The sequence below is a fragment of the Molossus molossus genome, unplaced genomic scaffold (assembly GCF_014108415.1).
Source record: "Molossus molossus isolate mMolMol1 unplaced genomic scaffold, mMolMol1.p scaffold_m16_p_16, whole genome shotgun sequence".
Lineage (NCBI taxonomy): Eukaryota > Metazoa > Chordata > Mammalia > Chiroptera > Molossidae > Molossus > Molossus molossus.
In genome coordinates, this window is record NW_023425351.1 from 57,338,981 (window position 1) to 57,366,954 (window position 27,974).

General features: G+C 41.7%; 1 pseudogene; it reads right to left on the reverse strand.

Annotated features, from left to right (window-relative positions):
* Positions 1–9,645: 9,645 nt before the first annotated feature.
* Positions 9,646–11,622, reverse strand: LOC118631847 (annotated as a pseudogene).
* Positions 11,623–27,974: the final 16,352 nt, after the last annotated feature.

Sequence of the window (27,974 nt, forward strand, 5' to 3'; positions counted from 1 at the left end):
AACAAATGGCATTTTCTGTTATGTGGAGGGTAATAGATTGTTCTGGAGTGAATACAAGTCCATAATTCATTCAAGGGCTAAGCTGACGCTATAAACTAAAACTCACAATTTAAGCAGTTAATCCATGGTAGTTTAATGCTGAGAATGGGTTTCAAGACGGTATTCAATTTGGTGGCCATCTATCCTTCCAGTTGCAGTGTAATTAACTTGGCAGACATAAGAAGTAAGAGAAATATTTTCAAGGACCAATGTCCTTTCTCCTACCTTCCCATCTCCGTGTTGCTCTCCAGGTTGATCCTTTCCTGCTCCAGAGGAAGACAGAACAGGGAAGATGGTTTCAGAGACAACTGGTACCATGTGATTTCCAGTGCTGAGCCATAAGTTTAAGAGACCAGGATGGACACTGTTGTATTTGCCACGTAGCATCAGATCTTAGTCTCTCGGAAGTGCAGTGGAAGTGAGTGGCCAAACCTTGAGGCAGCTGGGGGAAAGGAAAGTCTTTCTTAAGCTTTGGTTTCCCCCATTTCTGCACGCCTCCGTTCATCTCTGCTCGTTTCAGTCTTCTATATCACAGACAGATGCCCTCTCTCCTCCAGAAACTGTGCCTTTCTCCTCAGAGGCAGAGATGAGGGAAAACCAAAGCAGAGAAAACCCTTAGACAAGGATCCTGAAAGCAGTCTTCATCCCCTCGGAATCTTTAAACTGAAACTAAGCCTTTCGTAAAAATACAATCCCTAAGATACAGCTTTAGAGAAAAAGCTGCAAATCATTAGCTCTAGCAAATGTTGGTGACTTCACTGAACTAAAAGTTTCTCAAAGACAAATTCTTCTAACTTTTCAATGTTTAAGATCTAGCCAAGCAGGTGATATTGGTTCAACTCACATTAAAAGAATCAAGGTAGCCCGGCTGGTGTGGCTTAGTGGTTGAGCGTCGACCCATGCATCAGGAGATCACTAGTTTGATTCCCGGTCAGGGCACATGCCCAGGTTGTGGGCTCAATTCCCAGTGGGGTGCATGCAGGAAGCAGCCAATTGATGTTTCTCTCTCATCAATGTTTCTATCTCTCTTTCCCTCTCCCTTCCTCTCTTCTAAATAAAATAAAATCAAGATAATGACAAATTAGCTTTATAGAAAGAGCATAATATAATTAGGACTAAATCTACATTCACGAATCCATGATGCCTTAGAATTAGAATTATTTTTCTGAGATTCCATACACAGAAAGATTAAACCATTAAATCATGCATGTAAAGAGACAATGCAAATTCACTAAGAAGACATAACAATTCTAAATGTGCACGCTTCTAACAACAGAACTTCAAAATCCATGAAGTAAAAACTGGCAGAATTTAGACAAATCCACAATTATACCTGAGACATCAACACTCTTCTCTCTGTACTTAATAGAGCTAGCAGGCAGGAAATCATCAAGGATAGAGAACTGAACTACACCATCAGTCAACTGGATCTAGTTGTGTGTAGAACTCCATCCAACATCAGCAGATAATCTATCAAAAAATGTCTTCAACAATAGGCATTTTTTTCAAATTTATATGAAACATCCACCAAGACAAAAAATACCCTGGGTCATAAACAAACCTTAACAAACTTAAATGAAATTGAGTGACACAAAGCATGTCCTTAGATTATAACTGAATTAAACTAAGAATTAATTATAGAAATATAATAAGGAAGTCACTACACACTTGGAAATTAAACTGATAAACAATCCATAGTCAAAAAGGGAATTTAAAGAAAAATTAGGAAATATTTTGAACTGAACAAAAATGAAAATTCAACATATCAAAGTCTGTGTGATGGCCCTGGCTATGTAGCTGGTTGAGTGTCATCCTGTGCACCAAAAGGTTGCAGGATTGATCCTCTGTCAGGACATATACAGGAGGCAACCAATCAATGCTTCCCTCTCACATCGATGTCTCTCTCTATCTCCCTTCTCTTCTCTCTAAAATCAATAAGCATTACCTCGGGTGAGGATTTAAAAAAATGTGTGTGGTGTACCCAAAGCACTGCTTAGAGAGAAACATACAGTATTCTGTTAGAAAAGAATAAAGATCACAAATAAATAATCTAAGCTAACAAAACAATAAAAAGCAAAAATGAATTAGGAACTTAATAAAAATAATAGCATATCAATGGAATTGAAAAGAGAAAATCAATACAGAAAATAAATGAAACCAAGAGCTAGTCATTTGAAATGTTCAATAAGATTAATAAACCTCCACCAAGACTCATAAAGAAAACCAATGTCAAGAATAAAAGAGGAGCCCTGGCCAGTTTGGCTCAGCAGTTGGAACATCGGCCTGCAGTGCAAAGAGACCCGGGTTCAGTTCCCGCTAAGGGCATGTACCTCGGTTGCAGTTTGCCCCCGGCCCTGGTTGGTCGTGCGGGTGGTAGCCACTCGATGTGTCCCTTTCACATCGATGTTTCTCTCTCTCTCTCTATTCTTCCTCTCTCTCCCTCCCACTCTATCTGAACAAAAAATGGAAAAATGTCCTCAGGTGAGGATAAAAAAAAAAAAGAATAAAAGAGGAAGTAATAATATAGATCCCATGGCCGTTAAAAAGAAAATAAGGGCATATTATATGAACAATTCTATGTACACAAATTTGTCAACTTACATTAAAGGGATCAAATCCTTAAAGCATTCCACCAAAGCACATCTAAGATTAAATAAATAAGCTAAATAGTACTATTACTATAAATAAAATTAAATTTATATAGGCCTACATGGTTTCCCTGATAAAATCTTCCCAACTTCAACTCCATACAAACTATTTCAGAATAGAGAGGGAACATTACTGGATATATTTTATGAGGTCATCATTACTCCAATACTAAAACCAAATAAAAACAGTACAAAAGAAAAGTACAGACCAATATCCCTCATAAACAAAAATGCAAAAGTCCTCAACAAAATGTTGGCAAATTAAATCCAGTTATATATTTTAATAACAACAAAATACCACAACCAAGTGTAGTTTGTCCTGGTAATGCAAGGCTGGTTCAATATTTGAAAATCAATGCAACTTACTATATTAACTGTTGAAATGGGGAAAAGTGAGAAAATTATGTGGATTGATATGGAAAAATTATTTGCCAGATTTAACATCTATTAATAATAAAATCTCTCAATAAACTAAGAAAACAAAAGAGAGCTGAGCTTTTTAAACTTGATAACAGGATCTATAAGTAACTGACAGCTAACTTCATTCTTAATGGTGAAATACCATCTGATAGTGAACTTTTTTTTTTAATCCTCAGCCAAGGATATTTTTCCATTTATCTTCAGATGGAGTGGGATGGAAAAAGAGAGAGGGAGGGAGAGAGAGAGAAACATCAACGCAAAAGGGACACATCCACTGATTGCCTCCTGCAACCGAGGTACATGCCCTTAACCAGAATCAAACCTGAGACCCATTGGTCCAAGGGCCAATGCTCTAATTGCTGAGCCAAACTGGCCAGGACACTAACTTCATTCTTAATGTTGAAAGACTTAATACTTTCTACTTAGATAAGGAACAAGACAAGGATTTGGACTCATCACTCTTATTCAACAACATCTTAGTCCCTAGCTGGTGTGGCTCAGCAGTTAGAGCATCAGCTCGCAGACCAGAGTTATGGGTTCAATTCCCATCAAGGTCACATACCTCAGTTGAGGTTCAGTCCCCAGCCCTGGTCAAGGTCATGCAGAAGGCAGCCAATGATATGTTTCTCTCTCTTTCTCTCTCTCTCTCCCCATCTCTCTCTATCTCCCACTATATCTGAAGATAAATGGAAGAATGTCCTGGGGTGTGGATTAAAAAAATAATAATGAATAATACTGTCTTGAAAGTCTCAGTCAATAATGCAAGAAAATAAAATAAAAGCCACACCAATTGGAAAGGAAGAAATAAAACTGTCCCTTGTCACAACTGAAATACATGACTGTCTAAATAGAAAACTCAGGAAATCTACAAAATCCCCTAAAACTAATAAATGAGTTTATCAAGATCACAGGCTGCAAGATCAACACTCAAAAATTAATCCTATTTCTATAGTCTAGCAATATAAAATTGGAAAACAATTTTTAAAAATTTTATTTATAATAACTACAAGAAAATAAAATACTTAGGAATAAATCTAACAAAACACACACAGGATTTTTATAATAGAAACTACAAAGTACTGATGAAATAAATCAGAGGAGACCAAAATAAATAGTGAGACAGACCATGTTCATGGACTGGAAGACTCAACATAGTAATGATGTCAATTCTCCCCAGATTAAAGTGTACATTTAATGCAATTCTCACCAAAATCCTCACAGAATTATTTTACTCTCATGTAGAAAAAAATGGCATTAAAATTTATATAAAAAGGCCAAGATATTAGAATGGTTAGAATAATTTTGAAAAAGAAGAATAGAGAGTAATAAGTTATACAATTTTAAGCTTTCCTATAAAGCCACAATAACCAAAAGATTATGATATTGATGAAAAACATCAATAAAAACATTTTTTAATAAAATAATAAAATAAAATTGCAAAGTTCTAAAGAGGTTATCACAAACTTCTCACACTGAGTCATGACTACATGTAAACCAACTTTGATGTAGTTCTTTTGGGACAATTAAAGAAATGAGTTAGAAAAATGGGAAAGACAATTTTTAAATACTCAATGCAAATTTCAGTAAAGCAGACCTGAGTGGACTTCTACAGTCGATATAATGGAGACAGACAGATACCTAGCAGGGAGAACAAAATGGGCAGAAGAATTGTATAAACACACAAAAAATTCAAATGGCCAATAAAGACATGAAAGAGTACTCTATCTCATTAGTCATCAAGGAAATAAAAATTAAAACCGCAATGGGAAACCATTAACACTCCCAGGATTTCTTAAATGAAAAAAGCAAATTTCAAATGTTGGCAAAAATGTAGAGTAACCAGAATTCTCATCATTTCTAGTGGAGAGCTTATATATTGGTATAACTACTTTAGGAGTTTATTTGACATGATTGACTAAAGCTGAAATATGCATATCCTATGACTGAGAAATCTCCTTCCCAGGGATATATACTCAACAGTAATGTGTCTGTATGTTCATCAAAATACATGTACTAGAAATGTTCCCATAATAACGCTGTAGTTTCCTATTGCTTCTATAACAAACCACCACAAACTTTATGGCTAAAACTACCAATGTCTTATCTTACAGTTCTGTAAGTCAGAAATCCACATGGGTCTTATTTGCTAAAACCAGAGCATTAGCACAGGTACATTCCCTCCCACAGAGCTGAGCGTGAATCTGTTGCCTTGTCTTTCCCAGCTCCTAGAGGCCAGCTGCCATCCTTAGATTGCACGTCCAAAGCACATCATTCCAGCCTTCGCTGCCATCATCACATCTCCTGTCTGGTTTTGACTCTCCTGCCTCCCTTTTATAAGGACTCTTGGGATTACATTGGGGCTGCCTGGATAATCCAGGAAAATCTCCCCATCTCAAATCCCTTAATTTAATCAAATCTACCAAGTTCTTTTTGTCACGTCAGATAACATATATTCAGAGGGATTATGCTGTGGAGTTCGCTAAAGAATCATTATTCTACAACCCTAAACAGGAAAGTACTCAAGTTCCCAGACACAAAAGAATGGGTAATTGGGGTTTATTCATCCACTAGCACACTACACAACAATGAGAATGAACAATCTTCAATGACTTGCAATGTTATGAGTGCATCTCAAAAACATAATGTTGAGCGAAAGAAGCCGGAAATGTAAGACAGAAAAAGGCAAAAAGGCAAAATTAATCTATGGTAGAAGTCAGGAGAGTGGTTACTTTGGATGTGGGGGTTTGTAACTGGGGGTGGGGGGGACCAGAAGGGACCTTGAGGGATGCTGATGATCCTTTATATTGTCTGTGAAAAGTCTATCAAACTATACCTTGAAGGTGTGTGTATACCTTTCTGTGTGTATATTTTATTAATTTTAATGTAATGTATAACATTTTCATTGATAAAGAAGAAAGAACAGGGTCATGTGTGCACCAGGGGCCCTGAAGCTGCTGTCCTGGGGGAAATGGGGCTTGACATTCAGATGAGCAAAACTTGGAGTCACAGCTCTTTTACTAATTCTGTGCTTCTCTACAAATTACTTAATCTTTTTGGTCCTTGGTTTCCTTGCCTAGAAAATGGGATAATAGCATTTCTTGCCTCACTGGGTATGTTATATAAGTAAAGTAGCATGTGTGAAAACAAATGGAACATAACAAGGGCTGCGTAAATACTACTTCCACTCTCGGTTTTGGCCTTAATTCTAGCTTTCAACAGAGAAAATACACAACAGAAAGAAGAAGAAGAAAAAAACATCTCAGAAGCTGGGTTTTTTTTTTTTTTTTTTTTTTTGCATTTTCTGTGCCATGTTTAAAAATATTTGCCAAGAATTGTATGAGAAGTTGCTCCACACCCTGTAAAATTGGTAAAGAAGTAGTTCTTTGTTTCTTTATAAACACTGCCTACTTCTTTATAAAACTGCCGGTTTCAGTGTGAAAATTCACTTACAAAGGTGAGCCACTTGAGATCATGAGAGATCAGGTATTACTTCCACTAGCTGTAACACCTGCAAGAAAAATCCCAGGAACAGAGAGGAAATGTAGTCAGTCCAGGCTTCTACCAGCAGAACAAACACGGTCTCGAACGTGACACGTCTGTCCTTGTGACCAGAAGGAACATCTAGACACCAACCCAAACTTAACTCCAATAGGTATGTCTATGCTTCACTGCCCTACATAGGGCAGAAGGAACAAAGGCGAAAATAAACATAGGTAGGAAGTGGGCTTCCCCTGAAATATACGAACATGGCAGCTTTGAGATCAGCACTGCAATCTGGAGCCTCGGAGACCATTTAAAGATTTTTGGATTCTGGGAATGACTGCACTTGGTCGAGGTCACTCAGACCCACACACAGTCTGGTTTACAATCCTCTTCCCAGGGATTTTAAAGTAATGGTTTACACTTCCCATTCCCAGCCAGAACCTTTTATTTGCAACGCTGAAGTCTTTATTTGTATTTTCTCACCCTGATTTTTATTGCCACTGGTATTATTTCAACATCATTTCATTCTGATTCAGCGTTGACCTACTTTTCTAGTCCTTTCTTGTACCCTGCCCTCTCTGACTCTTTGCTTCCCAAATTTTTCCATTCCATCTCTCCCCAAATGCCTCTCCTCTCCCACCCCTCCCCTCCGGGCTTGCTCCTCTCCACCAGGATGCTTGCCTTGCTCCTTGAGTCTGTATCATTTCAGCACACTGTCTGGGCAACCTGAATCACTGCATTTATCACACATAAACTATTTGTTTATCTATCTACTACCCTAGGTTGTCACGCCTTCCATAGGAACGCTGTCCTTCACTCCTGCCTTCCCAGTATTTAGTTTAGAAAGTGTTCCATAAATGTTTGTTGAATGAATGAATGTTAATCTGGTGGCTACCAGCTGGAGGTGTGTCTTGGGTGTTTTTGTTTTTGTTTTCGGTGGGTTATATGGTAATTTCATTTTTTAACACGATGGTGCCTTCGTTGTTACCCAAAGAACTACTATCGAGAACTTTTATTGGCCCTTTGCTCTTTCTTCTCTCTTCCCTCAATCAGAGCACCTCTTATTCTGTAACTCTGTGATATATTTAGATCTCTCTTATCTATCGAATCAGTGATTTTCAAACTGGTATAGAAAAGAAATGCTTGTAAGACCATCTCATAACTGGTGAAATAATATTGCCATAATGTTACCTTAATATTTAACAGAAATTGCTTCCCCAAAGACCTAAGTAATTATCCCACTCTGTGTGCACAGAGATTTTTTAACAGAAGAGACTGAAGAGCTGTGAATGGCAACCAGCCATGCTGCCTAGATACATTTTTCACTTTGTAGTGGTGGTTGTCATTCTCCTTCTTTTCCTTATTTCCAGTTAGAATAAAACTCTAAATTTCAAAACCATAAGTCATTCTCCTTAACAACTGAATTCCATGGGAAAGACGAATCTTTATTTCAGACACCAGCTCAAATTTGGAAATAGAAGCAAATGAGGTATCTCCCCGGCGTCGAGCTGTTGCACACTGCAGAGGGGTGCGGGTGGGTGCTGGAAAGGGGGCGTGGAAGCCATGACCCTTCTTCCCAGCGAACAGGAGAGTAGTGATAAGAACAGCCTACTCTCCTTGGGCTTGAACCCAGGGGGTCTGGTTCCAAAGCTCCTGCTGCCTCTCAGGGAAACAAGGACAGTCCACATGATCTTTGCAAAGAGTCTGTCAGAACAGAACACAGGCAGCTCTTTTCAGAACTCAGGCAATTACAGGGAGAGAGAGGGAGGTCGCATGAAAGAAAAGCAGAGCCAAGAAGTATTTTTAGGGAAGGAGAGTTCTGAGCCCGATTTCAGCTTGACAGTGAAGAGCTGAAGAAGGAGAGATTAAAGCTACGAAGGAGGTGGCAGGTGGCAGAAGGACCCCTGCCCCCGCCAGAAAGCTGTAATGCATGGAATCCAGAAGGGGGAGAGACTGGCCTGCCTTTTCAAGGCCATCAGACTCCGAAGCAAGGGGGAGAAATGAACAGAAAATGGGTGAAGATAAAAATACATTTTGACTCAGCAAGAAGGGAGGTTGAGAGTTCACCTATATGGCTTCAAGGTTCTCTGTGAAATAGGAGGTAATTCCATCTGCTGAGAGGAAGAAAGGGAGGGGGCTGGGGTTTACACAGGGTAAAAGGGTTCAGAACACCTGCTCTAAGGAACAAGGTGTGGAGGCAAGAGAGATAAGCATGAGGCTTGCTGAAATTCACTCCAGTCTGCCATTCGGGAGCAATTTTACTTGTGCTTTGGTGAGCAAGGCCCTGAGAAAAGAGAGTCTGGGGCTTGACACTTTATTCTTTTACATAATTACTGCTTGATACAAGGGAGTTTATTGATGCTTCATTTCCTCTATAAAACACATTAATAACCTTTGCCCCTTTCCTACTCCATAGGACTTTAACAAGCATTAATTAATATCTTCAGTGTCCCAAGTGCCTTGGGAAAGCACTGCATAAGAACTATTTACCTCACTTTTATTATTCTTGCAATTGCATTAACCCACCCTCTGTTTAGAATGAGTTGAAATGCAATCTTAACAACTTCCTTCACTTAATTCCAAAATGTGTTTGCTAAACCTGCCTGAAACAGCCATTGAGGCATCAGAGGCAAAAAGGAATAAAAATCTAGAACATTTTTCAGATGCTATTAAACAGAAAAGAAGACTTATTCAAAGTTAAACCACAAACAAAATTTGTAGTCTTTTTAGAACTCACTGATCTGTCTAATATAGCGAACTCAAGTTAAGGATTTCAAACTAGCCCTCCCTTCAAAATGCCAAAGGCCTGGTAGAAAAATCACAGCTCCTAGTGAAAAATACACCTTACTAGTGAATACCTTAATTCTTAATCTAGCAACGTCTCAATGCTAGGGCATCCAATATTCTATACAATTTTTCAAGCTCATTATTTTTGTTTTTTGTTTTTTTGTTTGTGACACTTTACTGGTGTTGGGGCATGGTGAGGAAACTTGGAAGAGTGTGTGGAGCCCAGGGCCCCCCCAGTGGGGACAGGGCAGATGTCGAAGTCTGAGCACTACTGGGCAGGGAAGACAACGTTGCTTCTGAATGTGCAAGGGACAAGGAGCTGCCAGTACTCCAGGGGCAGGTGTCGCTCCACAGGTATGTTCAGGGAGACCTGGTCAGTGACCGGGCCCTGCCGTTGCCTCACAGTCTTCTAGCCTCACAGTCTTGCGGCCAGCATGAACAGCGAATACATCCAGGTCATCGCTGGATGGAAACACTTGTCCGTGCACTTCTCCACCATCTCAAGAGCCTTCTTCTCACCCTGGCCAGTTTGGCTCAGCAGTTAGAGCATCGGCCTGAGGTCCAGAGAGTCCCGGGTTCAGTTCCCACTAAGGGCATGTACCTCGGTTGCAGTTTGTCCCCGGCCCCAGGTTGGGGTCATGTGGGTGGCAACCAGTCAATGTGTCTCTCTCACATCGATGTTTCTCTCTTTCTCCCTCTTTCCCTCCTGCTCTATCTGAAGATAAATGCAAAAATGTCCTCGGGTGAGGATAAAAAAGAAAAAAAGAGCCTTCTTCTCCATGGGCGTTTTAGCATAGAATCTGAAGAGCTTAGCATAGTGGCTCAGTGGGTCTTGTAGGAGTCGTGCCGGAGTCGGAGCCAGCAGTCTGGACCCTGGGAGGAAGCCTGCTGACAGGGGCCCCAGAGGCTCTGAATTAAGCCGGGAGCAGGACGGACTGCTGCCTGGGGAGCCCTCGCAGTGCTCACTGGCGGGGCTAGCTCAAGGAGCTCAAGCTGCCCGGCCTGAGGAGACTCTGGGGTGCTGAGGCCAAGTCTGGACTGGCGGTCCTACCTACGGTGTCCTTATGCCCTGAAGATCCTTCTGGCTCCTTGGCCTCAGAAGCCCCCCAGGACCCCTCTGCTTCTGTCATGTCTGGGTGTGTCTCAGGCTCTCCTCTCTGGCAGGTCCTTGCCCCCTGCTGCCTCCTTCACTGCACTCATGCCCAAGCTTTCTTCCACTATTTTCTCTGCCTCCTCACCAACTCCACCCTGTAAGGGCTCCAGTTCATCTCCAGAGCTACTGTTGCTGGCGCTTGGGCAGTCCATAGCAAGGGCATTAACCTCCTCCGCCTTTCCTGCCAGAAGCTGGGCTGGTTTCCCAGGACTGTTGTTCTGCAGCCCAGGCCTACTGCTCCGTGTCCTGCGACTGACACTCCTCTCAGCAGAGAGGGTGGGGGGAAATGGTACACATGGGGGAACGGCCAATCAGAGGCTGGGAGAACGGCTGGGTGTCCTCCAACACGGTGTCTGTTGGCAGCGTAGCAACAGGAGTTCTGTCACCTGGACGAGCCAAGGCCACAGAAGTATCTTGCAGATCCTTTAAAAATACAGCCCAGCATGTAGGAGGTCTTTGGGCCAAACCAGGCCTCTGCACTGACTGTGGCAGGAGAGGTGTGGCAAAGGTCAGGCTGAGGAGCCAATGAGGGAGGAGGAAACAGCATTCCCTTGAGGCTCTGTAAGAGGACCCTGAGAGAGGCGGCCCCGGTGCATGCCTTGCTGAAACACTGACCACCTCAGCCTCTTCTTCCTCTCACCAGAAGCCAGCAGACTCAGAGCCAGGCTTGTGGGGGGTTGAGCTCAGGGAGTTGCAGCTCCAGGCTACCCCGATTGCTTTCCTGGCTAGAGAGCTGGACCACCTGTGGTGCTGGCACTGGCTTCACCACTGACTGTGGCATGACCATGGAAGATTCCGGGCAGTTAGTAGGATATTCTCAAGTAGAGTTCGGGCTGTCTGTTCCTTCAGATGTCCACTGGTTTGAATGTGGGCCGATCTGCCAATAGGCTTGGTTTTTTGGGAACGTCTCCTAGCAGTTGTCTTTGTTTGGCTGTTCAACCTCATGGAGAAAGGTGTTTCAAGCAGGGTTCTCTGGGCACCAGCGCGAGTACTCTGGGGTCAATGCGGGGTGCGCGGGACCTCTGTACCCAGCACCCGCCGCAGCAGTGTACGCGTTGTAGGCTCGTTGTCGGGGATGTAGTTGTTCACCATGATCTCAGCAGTTCATCTCCCAACTCGAGCTTTTTTTTTTTTTTTTAACATAAACCCAATTCCTTTCTTTCTTCCTTCATTTTGTTATTCAACCAATATATGTTGACCACCTGTATGAGCCGGTGCTATGTTAGGCCTGAAACTCTGCTGGCATCCACCTTGCCACACACACCTTTGGACTGTGGTTCTTTCTTATCTAAGATGCTACAACACCTTTATTTTCATTTCTATTTGCCTGGAGCATAATTCTACACCATCTCCACACTGGCTGGGTTGATGTTATTTATTGGTATTAAGACATGAAGAATATTGAGATTCACCTCTGGAGTCAAGAATTTGCTAACCTTTGTCCAAATGATTGCTTTCAAGTGTTAATTGGCCCACGGGTACCATAAGCTATGAAATCACTTGCATGAAACCATCAGAACCCCATTTAGGGGGAATTTAGTTTTGCAAATTCACTTCCTATATCAACAGCTACTTGTTCTTGGACGTGGTTGCTCTGGTGATGTGGGAGCCGTGAAAAATCCTTACTTTGCATAAACTTTTGTCAAAGTTTGCTCCTTTGAACTGAACTTGAGACATTACATGGTCTAGCTGATTCCCATGATACAGGGTCTTTTGAAGTCAGTAGAGTTTCTTCAGATTCTGTAAGACAGACTTATCTTTTATTCTCCATTATCTGCGGATCCCAGTGAGGCTATAGTTGGTATGGATTGGGGTGGGAGAGGGGAGGAAAAGGGACCCCCTGGCACAAAGAACAAAAGGAATTGCTTGAAGCTAGAGTCATAGAACTGTCAACACAGCATTTCTAGTCCACAGATTTAACCTGGCTATGAATTAGGTTTTGGGGTGTAGGGCTTGCCACAAATCCCCCAAACATTGTGGACAGAGCTTCAGACTCTTGTGGCCATCCACAACTAAAAATATCTAGAATTTTAGATGGCCATGTGGCATGCTCACAATTCCTTTGACAACTCCTCAAATTTATATCATCTAAAACTGTCAAATACCCAGTACTCTGTGTCTTCCATTTGAGTCTTTGTGTTGTTATGTTTGGGACTAATTCTACAATTAGTTTACCCCTGATGGAAATCAAAGTGCAATTTTGTTTTCCAAGGGCCTCACAAAATCAAATAATCCCCAGTGCCAGGAGTTTTGCCCCATAATAATCACAGGCAAGTACGGATGAGGACAAAGTAAGAGTTCAGAGAGGTGCAAATGTGAGAACCAACCCAAGAAACTCAGGGAGCAAAACCATGGTAGCCAATACAGTTTCCATATGGAGACTGTGAGGATTTCCCAAGTCCCAAAGTGTGGCCGACAGTTTTCCTATGACAGTAAGCAACATCTCCCATCACACACACTTTCCTGGAACTTTGCCGTTCTCCATCGAGAGGTGAAGTCTATGGCCCATGCCCTTGAACCCAGGAGGTCCACCTTGACAGATAGAGTACGTCAGATATGACACTGTGTGACTGACTTCCGAGGCTGTCATGCAGATGTCTCACTCTGCTTTGCTCCCTCAGGATGCTCCCTCCTAGAACCCAGACACCACGTTCTGAGGAAGCCTACGTAGGTCCAAGTGAAGAAGATCCAAGTTGCTTGCCCACTTCCTCTCATAATTCTATGTATTAACTTTCTCATTCTGTTTTAATGAGCTATTGGTCTTTTTGCTTTAATCATCGCTGCTTTATAAAAATGCTTTAAAACCTGTTAAGGCAAGGTGCCACAGAAGCATCTTCATTAAATTATATTGGCTAGATTTAACACTTTAATGACCCAATCAACCATTAAAAATATAACTACATGTATATATATTCATGTGTGTAAATACACATAGTTTTCTAGGACTACTGTAACAAAGTTTCATCTTTTTTGAGAACACAAGTCCATCCATATATATGTGCACACAGATACATTCTTTCCAGGAACTTTGCTATATGGTAAGTGCTGAGAATCTCAATTTACTCTTTTTCTAAATGACAAAGCAACTTTCTCCAAACAATATATTAATGAAATCATTCCCCACCCTAACATTAGGGTTATCTGCCTTACCACATATTAGGTTTTCCTGTATTCCATAGTTCAGATTTCAAAATTCCATCATACTGTAATCTATATTTCTGTCTGCCTGTCCAAATACCATACTGCTTTACTTATTAAAGCTTCAGAATATGCTTTATTAACTTTCAGAATAAATATGCCTCCTAGTCTTATTTTTCAACATTGCCTTAGCAATTCTTAGCTGTTTATCGTTCCAGGAAATTTCAGACATTTTCTTAAATTCCATTTTAAGAAAAATTACATTGGGATTATATTACAATCGTAGTAAACTAATAATCTAGGGAAGGTATAAATTCTCGCTTAATCTGAAAACACTGCCCAGGCAGGTAGGGCTGGGTAGATGGTTCTGAGCGTTTCCTGTCTGGAAACCCTGACTCCCATCCCATGCTCCAGACTCTTGGATTAACAGGTGGCACTGACAGGTTCTGTCTGGGTCACTCCAGCTCCAGAGAGCCTAGAGGGAGGGCAAACCCTTTACCATTGGCGTTGTGGAAGGATTCCCACCAACAGTGTAGCAGGGTTCTCTTTTTCCACAACCTTTTGCTATCTGTTACCTTTTTAATGAAAGCCATCCTAACAAGTCTGAGGTGATAGCTCATTGTGATTTTGATTTATACTGCCCTCCTGACTAGTGATGTTGAGCACATTTTCATATCCCTGTTAACAATTTGCATATCTTTTTGGAAGAATGTTTATTCAGGTCCTTTGCTCATTTTTTAATTGGGTTATTTGGTTTTTTTGCTATTGAGTTATAGGAGTTCCTCATAAACACATTTTGGATAGTAACTCTTTATCTGATACATGGTCTGCAAATATTTACTCTACTTCCAAAGGTGGCCTTTTTATTTGTTGATTGTTTCCTTTGCTGCAGGGAAGCTTTGTAGTTTAATGTAATCTTACTTTTATTTTTGCTTTTGTTATTGTTGCCTGTGTTTTGTTGTCATATTTGAAAAGTTATTCCAAGACCAATGGCAAAGAGCTTTTTTCCCTAGAGTTTTTCAGATTCAGCTCTCACACTCAAGTCTTCCATCCAGTTGAGTTCTATTTATGGTGTGAGATTAGAGTCTAATTTCATTTTGTTTTTGCATGGGGATATTCAGTTTTTCCAACAGCATTTATTGAAGAGACTGTCCTGTCCTCATTGTGCATTCTTGCCACCCTTGTTGAAGATTAGTTGCTAGTCTCTGGGTGGGTTTATTTCTGAGCTTACTGTTCCATTCCACTGGTCTCTGTTTGTTTTTATGTTCGTACCATTCTGTGTTGATTACTATAGCTTTATAATATAGTTTGAATCATGAGGTGTGATATCTCCAGCTTTGTTCTTGTTAAAAATTGTTTTGGCTATTCAAGGTCTTCTGTGGTTCCACATGAGTTTAAGAACTGTTTTTCTGCCCTGGCCAGTTTGGCTCAACGGTTAGAGCATTGGCCTGTGGTCCAGAGAGACCCGGGTTCGGTTCCTGCTAAGGGCATGTACCTCGGTTGCAGTTTGTCCCCGGCCCTGGCTGGTCGTGCGGGTGGCAGCCACTCAATGTGTCCCTTTCACGTTGATGTTTCTCTCTCTCTCTCTCTTCCTCTTTCTCCCTCCCACTCTATCTTAACAAAAAAGTTGAAAAATGTCCTCGGGTAAGGATTAAAAAAAAAAAAAAGGTTTTTCTATTTCTCTGAAATATCCATGGAATTCTTTTTTATCAACTTGATGACACCAGATTACTGGGTACAACTATCAAGTGCCTGTCACTTCTTCCTTCCTGCCACCGCTGAGAATGAGAAGGGGAAGGGGACAGGAGAAGGGAGGGAGGGGAGGGAAGGAGGGAGGGAGGGTATTGGTGTTTATCAACCTCCAAACTTTTTCTTTCAGAGTCAGTTTCCTTATCCCAGAAAAACACTGTATGGACCTAAGGAGATATTTATTTTCTTTTTGGGCCTTGTAGCAATCTGACTGCTTTGTTGCAAAGGGACCAAGACCATGATTCTCTTGCCCTAAACACTAAGCTGAACAACTGATTTCTTTTTCATCTCTTTCTTCTGCCTTCTCCTCTTCTTTGTTCTTTTGAATTACACTTCTGTGATGCTTAATGAATGATACTCACTCAGCAGCCATAAAGCAAGAAAAATTCAGTTAGGATTATAATCACAATTTCAATTATTTACACGTTAGAAAATACTACCATTGGGTTCTCAAAGTTATTTACTCTGGTGTTTTCTTCTATCTCCAAGTGCTAAAATATTAGCTCTATGCATTATAAACTGATTGTTTTTAACATGATTCTTCCCCCTCCCCTCACCCTATCTGAAATCCAATTTACAGCCTGCTCGAGGCCTCATATGTTTTTTATGGATTATTTCCTGGGGTCACATTAATCTGGCTCCTTGTTACTTTACACTGATTTCACTTTGCCACCGTACAATAACAAGATTCGATCTCTTGGGAATTAATCCATAGAGACCTCTTAATTGGGCCAAGCCAGAGCGGAGCGCAGCTCCTGTTATTAAGTCTCCCAAGCACAGCAAAGAAGAAAGAAGTGGTTGTCCTGCCCTCCTATGCAGTGTAACCTGGCACCCAGGTCTAGGAAGAGAGCAGGGTAGAGGCAGTGGGTGGAGCAGGCCGAGAAGATGGGCGGTGAGAACAGCGAACGCTGGGGACGGCACCAGGATCAGGGCTTCGTCCTGCCTTCACTGTGCCCGAACCAAACCATCACAGGTACAGTTCCAGTGGAGGAGAGGGAGAGAGCAAAAGAAACCTCAAAGGAGGTAGATGGGAGGAGAAGGCTCCTTTGCTCTTCCTGAGCACGCGCTGGCACAGGAAACTGACTTCTCCCCTCCAGCCTGCTCGCTCCCGGAGCCTTCTTCCAGCTTAGGGACACCTGTGTTTTCAACGGAGGCCTTAGCAAGGGGGAGACTTCGACTAAGATTCTGTCCCCCATTTCTGTTGTGTGGGAGATGTAGGGCTGTCATATTTCCTTTCTAAGAAGCAAATCCAACACACTCTTGCAAAGTCTTGCAAAGAGTTAAAGTGAAAAACTTACATCTATTTGGGGGGAAAATAAGCTGTTCTCTCAAGTTGTAAACAGGATAAGAATAACTTGCAGTTTTAATCTTCATAGAGAATTGATACAGAAAATAGGAAAAGCAATTAAAGAGGGTATTTGTTAAGAGGATATGGAAAGAATACATGTAAAGCCACTAGCACAATGACCTGATATGAAAACATACATAATGGGTAGCTGTCATTATTTACATTATTATTATATTCTCCAAGCAGATTTTTGTCATTTAGCAATAACTGGCTACTGGAAACACATTTAGAAATAACTTTCTTTTAAATAAAGCACTTTCATATGTATTATCTTACTGAACTTTCACATTAATCAGATAAGATGAGCAAGTAGTGTTATTCTTGTTTTGCAGATAAGGAAGCTGAGGCCAGAGGGTGAAGTAACTGATGGCAATTAGTAGCCCTGGGTCTGGAACTACCATGTCTCTCATTCCTCTTTTATCTCCTGTCCTTGTAGTTACCTTAGTGACCAAATGTAAGGGGCTCCCATCTGGGGAATACTTGTATTTTTTCTGCTGCATCAAAGGCAGAAGGGGCAGTGGATGTAAGTCTGTCTACACAAGGCTGAAGTATTAGCCAACTCCCTTGGCCAAGGTGTGAATGTCACATGCTCCAATTTCCTTGATCAAAATAGAGCTGACACAATCCATTGATCTCCATCTGTCTTGCTACTGGATCTAACTCTCCAATTAGAGTGCAAGAAAGGTATGTCATGTACTAACACCTTGCTCTCTCTCATCCCTACACCCCCCACAACAACAACAATGAAAATACCAATGAAAATAAAGCATCACCAGGGAATTGTACTCGGTTATACAGATGAAGAAAGTTGCCAGTTATTGAATCTTGACATTGATATGAAGCCAGTATACAGCTGGGAAGATTGCATTACTCTAATTATTATCTTAGAAGATAATTTTCATTTTGAAGAGACGCTAAAGGGGGAAAATAGAATTTCTGTACTTATAGAAGAGACTGTTAAATTGTGTGTTTTAGATATAATCAAAATCTGTCAGGAATTCAAATCACTGTATAACAAAAAAAGGCGTGACTGACCCTAATATAACAGTAAATTTAAAACAGAACGATAATAATGTTCACATATAGCATAATCAAGGGCAGCTTTGAGCACTCCTAATCCAATGACTTGTTCTATACCAATTAATCCATTAACATCCTTCAGATTAGATTTAGGCCAGTCCTTGAACCGTGAAACTACAGTTAGTAAAGTTCCCAGTTGTTCTCAGTTCATCCGTCAGTTTTCCCCAAAGACTTCAATAACAGATCCTTCATTAATCACTTTTCAATATGTTGGATGCATTACCTGATATAGTTTCATCTCCCTTTCATTTACACTGAGTTGCCAATATACTCTCAGTATGAAAATTAATAAAAAGAAGTTGAATTCGGTGATTAGACATTGTTCCTGGCCTTTGCTCCTGAGTGGTAAGATCATGGGAAGAAAAATCAATAATTGATATAGTTGTTTCCTAGCACTGAGTATTTCAAACTAAAACAAATACCTCCCTAAGTAGACTTCAAGGCAGAAAAGTCCTTCGTCTGAAAGGAGATCCCCATTCGCTAGAGAGAGAAACATTGGGATTTTGGCATGACCAATTGTCCCATAAATCTATCCAAACTAGAGTAGGAACTAAAGGTTTCAATATGGAGCCTCTGGGACAGAGCAAAAGCAACAGAAAATTAAAAATAGAGTGTCTACTCATGAAAGAAGGAATATAAACAGTATGCTTGGGGGTGGGGATCAGATGCACTAGTAGTCAAACAAATAAAAATCAAAACAAATATTTATTTTCACAAATTACATAGAAATTTTTAAATGTAGAATTGTCCCAATTCCACCCACAGCAAAGGATCCAGGGCATGCTGAAGAAGTCAGAAGGAAGATTCAGAAGGCAGAACAGCATGACACCCTCAACTGAACTGATCAGAGACAAAGGGTCAGAAAGGTGAATCAAATTATAATCTGGGCAGAAACCCAATTCAAATACCCAGAGAAAGATGGGGAAAAGAGGCAAATCCTGGCGAGGCCAGAGGTGGGCGTCAGAGGCAGAACACAGCCAGAGCCAGGAGTTTCTGAAAAAGCAGTTCCAGTACAAACAAGCCTCAAAGGTCAGTGAGCAAAATTCTACTTTCAGGTGAAAAGGAATAATAGGAACTGGATTTAACCTCTACCTTAAACAATTTTTAAAATGGGTAATATATATGAAACAACAGTTTTCAGAAATTGGACAGCTGGCATTATAGGAGAGTAATGCCCGAGAGAAGGACGTAAACAAGGTGAGCCCTAGAGTGATCCAACTTAACACCCGGGGAGCATTTCCACACAACACAGGAAGTAAAGACCCAAACAGAGCTCAGCAGTCTCTGTGATTGAGGAGATAGAGGGCTGGGTTGATAGAGCCCAAGGTGGATACAATTCTGGGAGCAGAGTACTGGAGAGGAGAGAACATCACTGAAAAATCTCTGGATGCCTGCAAAGGATTCACCCTGGAGTCTTTTGCTAACTACTGATTAGCAAATACATGTGAAAAAACTAAAAAGGTGAAAGAGAGGACCATTGGAAAGGAACAGGCAAAACAATCTTCAGGAAAATACAGGGAGAAGAGTTGCTACCCTCACCAGCCAGAGCAGAAAGAATTCCTAACAACACAGAGATCACTGAATAGAGTCTTCCGAAGAATATTGCTTCAGGAGTAGGACCAAATTAACCCTAAACTAAAGGCTGCTCTAGGTTTCCCTTAAAAAAACTGTCAACAAAATAACTGTGATTTTTTTTTTTTAAAGTCCAAAATTATTTAAAGAAATAAAAAGCCCAGCAACCAACCAATCTAGCATCCAATATAAAATTCACAATATCAGCATTGAATAAAAAATTACCAGGCATGCAAAGAAACAGAAAAATATGACCCATCTGAGGAGAAATGTCAATCAACTGAAATAGACCCATAAATGACACAAATGATAGAATTAATAAACAAGGATGCTAAGCAGCTCTCATAAACATGCATCATATGTTTAAAGAAGTAGAGAAAACTCTAAGCATGATCAGAATGATGTGGAAAGCATAAAAAGATATAAATCAAACTTACAGAAATGAAAAACAGTTTCTGAGATGAAAAACACCCCTGGGTAGGATTAACACCAGATTAGACGTGGTAGGAGAAGTGAACAGGAGAAGAGCACAGAGCTGTACAACACGAAACAGAGAAAGAAAACACGCTGCGAAGGAAAGGAACAAGCAGAGAGTCAGTGACTGTGGGACAATAGCAAGTGAACTAACATATGTGTAATTGGAGTCTCCAAAGAGGGTGGAGGCAATAAAATATTTGAAAAGATAATGACTGGATTTGATTTTTAAAAAACACCAAAACTGTAACCCCACAGATCAAAGAAGCTGAATGACCTTCAAACAAAAGAAACATAAAGCAAACCACATCAAAGCAAATGATAATTACATTTCTGAAAACCAATATCAAAGAGAAAAGCATAAGAGCATAAAATTACATAAAGAGGGAAAAAACTAAGAATAACAACACACTTCTCATCAGAATATTGGAGGCAGGGCTGGGGGAGCTCTCAACCTAGAATTCTATAATCAGTGGAACGATCTTTTAAAATGAAAGTGAAATAAAGACTTGAGGGAAAAGGACAAAATAAATATATCCTTTGTCATGAATCAATAGGTAAGAACATGAGACAAAGGAATAGTTTGATGAAAATGGGGGAGAGAGCGCCTCCCCCATACACACACACACACACACATTATATATATATATATATATATATATATATATATATATATATATATATAAAGAGATAACATTTGGACAAAGTCTTGAGATAGGCAGTCGAAGATATCTGGGTAAAAAGCAACCCAGGCAAAGAGAACAGAAAATGCAAAGGCCCTGGGGCATAAATGTGCATGGTTGTTTAAGGAACTGTATGGAGCCCTGGCTGGTTTGGCTCAGCGGTTGTAGCGTCGGCCTGCGGGACCAGAGAGTCCCGGGTTCGGTTTCCGCTAAGGGCACATACCAAAAAACAAAAACAAAAACAGAGAGAGAATAAATCTCATTTAAAAAAAAAAAAAAAAAAGGAACAGCCAGGAGACCACTCTGGTTATATCAGAGTGAATGAGAGGAGAAATCACAACAGAGGAAATTGGCAGAAGAGGGTGCATAAAGAGAAACCATCTAGGGAGCAGTTGTAATTGTCCAGTAGAGAGATGATGGGCTTGGAGCAGGCTGGTGGGTGTGGTAGATAGAATAACAGTCCCCCAAGATATCACATCCTAATCTTGGAACCTGTGAATATGTCACCTTCCATGGCAAAAGTAACTTTGCAGATGTGATAGAGTTCAAGACCTTGAGGTGGGAAGATGATCCTGGATGATCTGGAGGCTCCATACTTTGTCCAAATGTTATCTCTTTATATATATATATATATATATATATATATATATATATATATATATATATATATATATATAATGTGTGTGTGTGTGTGTGTATGGGGGAGGCGCTCTCTCCCCCATTTTCATCAAGCCACCAAGTCGTGGTAATTGGTTACGGCAGCAGCAGAACATTAAACAGCAGGGCTGAACACTGGAATACCACTCTGGCTGCAGTGCAGAGGACTGCAGTGGAAGAAAAGGGTACAACTGAAGCCAGGGAGCAGCAGCAATCAGCTTTGTGTTTTGTGCCCAGGGTCCTGCTCTTGCATGTAGCCCTTATTTAAAAAGAGTTATACTAATGTGCCTCTACGTAGGCCAATCATAAAAAGAGAAATTTCCACTATCCTTACACATTTAGTAGGAGAAAACATGCTTATTAAAATGTGGACCGGGAGGCTGTGCTGTGTGGTGAAATCCCAGCTAGAAAAAGACCATGGAGGCTGATTGAAGAGAAAGTAATTATAGGAATAATCACTGTTGTTAGGATCGCATCAAAATCAGCCTTAATAACACTAAATAAATAACACTAGAGATGATTTCAGCCTCGCCAGAAATCTCAAATCACTTCCCATTGAAGTGTCTTCAGTGATTTTTGCTGAGTACTCTTCTGGAGATGGCATGGGGCAAGGCGTGTGAAGTCAGCATCCATCACCAGAGAAAGGCTGTCAACTACAGAAACTCTTTTGCTCAACTGGGAGGATTGTCAAGACCACCCCTTGAGCCCCAGCCTCCTACACCCATGTTTCCAGAGCCCTGAAGTCACTCTTAATCTCAGTGAGATCAGTCAATATCCTCCATGCCCACATGGATGAAAGTCAAGGCAGAACAGTCATGGAGCCTAACGTGTCTCTACAGATTCTCAGCATCTGGCCTACATCTGGGCCCCCTCAGGAGGGTGTTGCTGATCACCAGAATTCTTTTCTTCTTGGAGCGGCCTTCTCCAGCCCATAAATTTCCAATGTCTCCAGTTCTTACTCCTCTTTGTGAAAACACATTTCTTCTGCAGAAGCAAGAGATTGAGGAGATTCAGAGAAAACGTTTCTCTTTACTTTCAAAAAGGACATAGAAGTTGTAAACAACACAGAGGAAGACATGGGCCTGTGGCATAGAGAACCCACAAGCACCTCTTCTTAGACAAAGCAGGGTTACAGAGAGCATTAACTGTTACCGATTTTTGAGCTTTTACTATGTCCAACACTGTGAGATGCCTGTACCTATGGGACAGTGCTGACTCCTAACAACACCACTTTGAAGGAGCTATTATCATCTCCACTTTAAAGATGAAGGAACGAAGACTCGAAGAGCTCGGATAACTTGCCAAAGTTCTCACTGCTAATATATAGCAGAGTCATGATTCAACCCCAGGCCTGTCTGAGTCCACTAGGCCAAAGCACTGTAACAGAGTGAAGAGGACTCCTGAACCCCATGACATCTCTCTCTTCTATTCAAACACTTCACTCTAAGGTTGAACCTGTACAAACTGTAGTGGAACTCAAGTTTCCTGGACAACAATGGCAGCCTCCAACGGTCTCATCCAGAAAAGTATTCAGTGTATATTTGTTACCTAGAGCTACGGATTACAAGAGCCAAGTTATCCAGAAATAAAGAGGAACCAGATCTGGTTGGAGAGGTTCACTTGTAACGCCACTGGCATATCTGTATTCCCATACACCTGGCTGTTTCCTCTCATTTATCCACAACTGCTGTGAGCCCAGCCTTTTGGTCTCGCCACTGGTGATTCTTCCCATTTAAGTTACTTTTAATGATGGGAATCTACCCAGATCACTATCAGTAATCTAAACACTCATTCAATTGGCAGTAGAGATAGTGTAGCAGTGAGGAAGGAGTGATTTGGTGGAGAATAGACTTGGGTTCAAATCCCAGCTGTGCCACTAACTGGCCACACACCCACCGGCAAGCCACAGGCTTTCACGCCTCAGTTCTCCCATTTGTGAGATGAGGAGAGCAAAACTTTTTTTTTTAATCCTCACCCAAAGGTATTCTTCCATTCATTTTCAGATAAAGTAGAAGGGAGAGAGAGAGAGAAACATCGATGTGAGAGACAGACATCGACGGGTTGCTTCCAGCATGACCCCTACCAGGGCTGGGACCAAACTGCAACCGAGATACGTGCCCTTGACGGGAATCAAACCCGCACCTCTTTGGTCCCCCGGCCAATGCTCTAACCACTGAGCCAAACTGGCCAGGGTGAGGATAGCAAAACTTCACAGGGTTGTTATAAGGACAATGAGGTAATGTAGGAATACTCTTAGCACGGTGGTACATATTAAGCAGTCCACAAATGTTAGCTATTAGGGCTATCACCACATTGCTCAGGACACGAGCAGCAATTAACATCTAGGACAAGCATTGCAGACCAAAGCAATGGGCCCTCCTTCACACACGGTGAACTGCCAGAGAGACCTTAGCGGTGTTGGTGCCTTGGATCCGAGCCGAAGCTCAGCAACACAGAGAGGAAAGCCCACTGTCAGCACATCTCAGATGTTTCCCTCTGTTCCTCAGGTGTCACCTCAACTCGCCATCACCTGTCACACTAGGCTCCTCTGTTGCCCCGTTTCCCTGATGCACCTCAGTGGTCCCTCCAGTGGGACTGTACAGAGATGAGCCATGAGTTGGTTCGCTGGGGTAAGAAAAGAAAATATTGACTTCTATTTATATTTTGATGGTCTTATTTTATTGACTTATCCCTACTTTAAACTTGTATTTGGTGTATTTAAAAATAGAGTCTATGATGTATTTGTATTGAATCTAAGAATACACATAGGATACTCACTTAAATTTTATTGTTTTGATTAATGGGAAGTGAAATCTAAAAAAAGAATTGAAGACTAGAGGTCTATCCAGTTTTTAAAGGGATACAAAGTTATAAGCAGAAGTGCCCTACAGGGCACATTAGGTAGACCAATGCCGGGGAGGGCTGGGAAAGTGGAGAGCTAGAGAGTTCATGTCCACCCTCCAGGTGGTCAACTCTGAAACAGTTTGAATGTCTGTGATTTTTTTTTTTCTTTTTTTGGTAACATTTGCTGGGCAAGTCAAGGTGGCAGGCATCATTCAGCCCACAAGGGTCAGGTGGGTAAGCTCCTCCACCTCAGAGCTATCAGCTCATGACTCACTGGTCCCTACTAACATGTCACCTTTAGAAGTCAACACAGAGCCCTGACCCAAGTGATCAAGGCAACTTGAGTAGGACCCAGACTGAGTGTCAAAGTACCTGCATTCAAGCCTGGTCTCCGCTCCTTCCTCACGTGACATCATGGGTAAGTCCTCTAACTCTGGGATTTGGTTTCCACATCTCCTTAGGAACAGTGACACAGTACGTACCTCCAAGAGTCGCTGTGAACTCTAACTGATAAGATGTATGTCCAAGCTTTAATGACTTCAGTGACGGAAGAATCTACATCCTTCAGCCCTGCAGCAGCTGAGCCGAGAATATCGATAATTTACGGTGAGCACTCATGGATTGTCTGCTGTGTGGAAAGGGAAGGAGGACTGTTGTGTCATCCTGAATGGAAAATCCAACATAAGGAAGAATTTTTGGAACAGCACTAAAAATCTACATTGCCTTGTCACAGACGAGATTCCCCATTACAGACTTGTTTAAGCTGAGCCTTTGTGTCTAGAGAGTTTATAAAGTGAAATCATTTTGAGTGAGAAGTTTAGAGAAGACAACTTTTACATCACCTTAAACACTAAAATGTTCTCATTCTAAGCCAAACAAAATAAGAACCAGTTAAAGAGTAACATAACTGCCAACAACTGTAGGCCCTCCAGCAGGTCAAGGGGAAGAAGACAGCTACGTGGGCAGAGCTACCTTCTGATGTCCTTCACGTCAGACAGTTCCCTAATTCATCCACACTACACCTGCACGGCCTCCCCGAAGCCCTTTGCATCCCTGCCACCCAGAATAACTCGTTCAACAGTTCACTTAGCCTGGTGTCCTAGACCATCTGACTGACTCCCTACGTACAAAGATGTTCTGGAAAGAGGCTGACGAGGAATAAATCACATTAGTATTAAAATGATGAACATTTCACTCATAAATATTATGTCTCCAGCCTGTACCTCACCTTTGAGGGTCAGACCAATATAGCCAACCCACAACTTACCGTCTAACTTTAAGACTCCCTGTCTTCCCCTCAGCCCCGCCTTCCAGCATTACTTTGAGTGAATGGCACCATCAGCCATCCACTTTCCCCACTCAGAAGCTTCAGGCCACCCTTGTCTCCACTTACTCCCTCCTTCCACTTTGTCATTTTTATATTCTAAGTACTTCTGGAATATATGGACTCTTTTCCCTCTCTTCCACCACTCACTACTTAAGACCAAGCTTCCATTACCTGGACTGCTGCACAGCCCTAGTGGTCTTCCTTCCTCCTCCGCCTTTGCCCTCCTTCCACTGTCCACTCCATGACCCTCTCATCACCTCTAAAACACACCACAAATGAGCAGCAGGGAGCTTCAGGGTCTGGCCTGAGTCACCACACAGTCTGCTGCCTTCCTGGTTCTCCTCCCTCTTCACTCCAGCCACGTGGACCCTCGTTCCCTTTCTCCACGCTCAGGCGTCCACTCATCACGGTTCTTCTCCCATGCGGTTCCCTCTGCCAGAAAGAACCTTTCCTCCTTGACACACCTCATTAGGTTTTACTCATCCTTCAGATCACTGCTTAACCAACGTTTCCTCAAGGAAACCTCCTGTTACCTCTCTGACCGGCTCAATTTGCCTATTTTCAACTCTTAAGGCAACATGTAGTACTTGTCACAGATGAAGATGTATTTGTCTGTGATTATTTTCATAACTGTGTATTTCTCCATTAAATCATAAAATCCACAGGGGCAGAAACAGATGCATGTTTGTTCACCACGAGGTCCTAGAATTGTACTGTACCTAGAACATAGCAGGGCCTCAATCAATGTCTGGTTAATAATTATGAATGAAACTAACAATAAAAGTTATATGTTCTTGTGCAATGACTTCATCTCTCCAGTTCTGATGTTAACTCTATGATATCTGGAGGCAGGGGGAGCAGATAGCAGATAAGGAATGAGCAAGAGAAGGAATGACACATCCGGCAGAATCTCCAATGACTCAAATCATTTGATTCCAGAATGCAAAAACTGTTTAAATTACAATTAAGATAAAAGATCCCAAAAGAAAGTTGTTATCATGCTGAGCTCAGCTACATGCTCCCCGCCCCCCCCCCCCCCCCCCCCCCTCAACAGAACAAACAGATGCTATCTGCAAGGCCCATGGCACATCTGCATGGATAGAGCAACAACGCTGAGAGTCCTGGGAAGGAAGTGATTTGCATGCTAGCTCTCTGGCGTGCACATTCTCACATTCTTTCCAGAGAGCACTGAAATGGCCACGTACAGAGACTCAAGACTGTGGTTTTGGATGAATTCTTCAAGTTCACCTTCAGTCCCTGTGCTTGAGAAATATTCATGCTCAAAAAGGTTTTTAAAAGAAAGAATTGCTGGCTGAAGGGCTTCTTCTCTCCCTGTCACCCTCCCTTTCTCAAGCGTTCACATCTGAGTGTTGTCAAGTTATCATGCATCAACTAATCAAAACAAAGGGAACATGAGAAATGGCTACAAGTTTTATGCCAAGTATGAGAAACGCCTGAAGGATGTGGTGCCACCAGCCACTCAGAAGACTCACTTTCTGAAAAGATAAAGCTTTGATATGCGTACAGTCTTTTCCACTGAAGATCTCAATATCTTTTTTTTTTTTTTTTTAAGTATTTAATAGTTTACCTGGAAAGGAGTTTTCTGAAGCAAGGTGGACAGACTGATATACTTTTTAAAATAAGGCAGTAGCTGAAATAAATTAAAAATTTTTATTTTTTTTATTCCCACCACAGACAATGCAAGAGGTGGGAATGGGAATGATTTGCTCTGGGAGCCCTGGCCACAGAGCAGTCTAATCTCATTTGCATAAGAGACTGGGAGTTCCTGGAATTGATTTCCCATGAGGCCCCTACACTCCCACCCCTATTTCCACCACTGACTGCATGCTGCTTTTTATGGTAACTGAACTTTAAGCTTAGTAAAGGCTGCAAAGTCCAGCTGATCACTAAAACAACAGGATAATATACTACCCTAAAAGGGTGACATCTTCAAGAACCTTTGGTAGTTACTGAAACAAACAAGGGAATACTGTATCTACTGACAGTTAAGCCAGAAAAGAAAAAAAAAAAAGTAATGTTTCCTACTCAATATATTTTCTCCTTTCAAACTCCAGACAACTTTGCCCTACCACACCCAGCTACTTGTCACTGATTCCAAAGAGTGACACCAGCTGATGAAAGATGACATTCTTACAGTCCTTTCCCTCAAAAGACTCATGGTGAGATGGCCCTTCTCCAGTAGACTATACACTTCATCATCTGTGTCCATCCTTCTGTCTCCGGAGAGACAAGTTTCAGGGGGAAATGATTTTTCTGAGCCAGCCCTAGATCAAACCTTGGGAATTGAAACCAGGGATGGGCAGATCAGCTCGGACTGCTGGCTACCCCCTCGGAAGCTGAGTCACTGACCTGGCCAGTTTATTTAATCGCTTGGAAAGTGGTTAGACTGAACAGGACATGTAGTGATTAGTAATTCAGACTGGTCTCGGAGCTTCGTGTTTTTCACAGTAAGACGCCAACTGCAGCCTTTCTCTCGGAGTCAACAGGAAGTGAGAATGGCAAGCCAAATTTGACACCACTTGACGTAACCGGGGATGGGCTGCAGGCCTTA